Raw genomic sequence first — 1422 nt, 5'->3', positions numbered from 1 at the left:
ATAATAGCACTTAGAGGGCTATGACAGAGTGCAGGGAGTTAGCAGGTGACACTGCACTCTGATCACTCTGCCACCAATTAGTCCCCAAAGAAGGCTGATTGGGGAATTGAAGTTAATTGCCTATTCAGGTGGGAATGGGAATGGTGGTGGTGGTGGAGGGGGGGTAAACTAAAAAGCCAATTAGCCCATCAGCTCAAGTCTGATAAGGTCACAGGAAGGAAATGAAGAGGGGGAAGGAACAGGGCTAGCTGAGTTCAATGTTCCTGAGTTCTCTTTCTCCTCTCAGGTCCTGGGGAAAGAGCCAAACATACAAGGGATGCTGTAAATAGGAGTGCAGCCTGGGACTGCAAAGGTATTGGTGGAGAGAACATAAACAGTATGGTGTGGAAATGCAACCAGTGGCGACTGAGCAGGTTTCTGTGGTACAAGAAGACAGGAGCAGACAGCTTGGGATCTGAGTCCCCCCAAATACCAACCACTACAAACCCACAGTAAGAGAAAGTCTCTGAGCCTTAGAATTTACAGTGTGGCCAGAAGGATGCTGCAATTTTGATATTCTCTGCTCCCCATGGTGATTAACTGGCTCTGAGTCTGCTCTAAATGATGACAGGAGCCAGATAGGCTTCTGGCAGGGACTAGGATACAAAGAATGAAAAGGAGGCTTGAGTACAGTGGATGCAAGAGTGCAAAGGGGAAGAACCATGGTCTTACTTTCTTTTTTTTTTCAGGTCTACTTTCCTGTTTCAAGTTTCCTTCATTCCTCTCTGAGCTCTTCTGGAACCACTGACCTTGCCCCAAAAGGTGAGACATCTCCACTTTTTTCCCCAAGTTTTTGTTCACCACACTTGCCCTTGCTACTAACATTTATGACGCCACCACTGTGGGTTACTAAGCTCTTGAGGCCTTTTATTCATCAACTATGTTTTCATCTCCCCCTCAGCAGGAAACTGTTACTCAGAAACGAAGTCAGTCATAGTCTATCTCACAACTAGTCTTAAAGGAACAGCATCCAAATAGATGTCAAGCCTAAAAAGTTTCAGAAGAAGATAGTAATATTCAGACTAACAAAGCAAGGTGGTAGAGTTAACCAGCATTTGCACACTGAGAAGGTAAGAAAGGGTGACCACTGGTGTCACAAAATTGGGCTTATAAACTCAAATGGAATCAGGGGCACTTTAAGACATATTTATATCATTGTGGGTCATTTTCAGGCAGATTGTTTTAACAACAATCTAAATATTTTACTATGCCTTCTCACAATAGGTAACTTCTGAAATGTAGAGGTGACTGGATTAGTCCTGACAAATTTGGGCAGGTACTGGTTCTCATGTGGCAGAGTCCTCTGTGGCTTTGTGTCCTCCTCACTAGTAGTGCCCACAAAGTTCTATTTTCAGAAGTTTTATAATACTTAATGATTGATAG

At 43.7% G+C, this 1422-nt stretch overlaps 1 long non-coding RNA gene across 1 annotated transcript; it reads left to right on the top strand.

The window, feature by feature from the left end:
• The first annotated feature begins 243 nt into the window (after positions 1-243).
• On the top strand, positions 244-1103 carry LOC135984136 (uncharacterized). The gene is made up of 3 exons (XR_010602045.1): positions 244-491; positions 729-801; positions 941-1103. It is a non-coding gene; the product is annotated as an uncharacterized LOC135984136 (long non-coding RNA).
• Positions 1104-1422: the final 319 nt, after the last annotated feature.

The sequence above is a fragment of the Chrysemys picta genome, chromosome 5, assembly GCF_011386835.1.
Source record: "Chrysemys picta bellii isolate R12L10 chromosome 5, ASM1138683v2, whole genome shotgun sequence".
Lineage (NCBI taxonomy): Eukaryota > Metazoa > Chordata > Testudines > Emydidae > Chrysemys > Chrysemys picta.
This window is presented reverse-complemented; position numbering and strand designations above follow the sequence as displayed.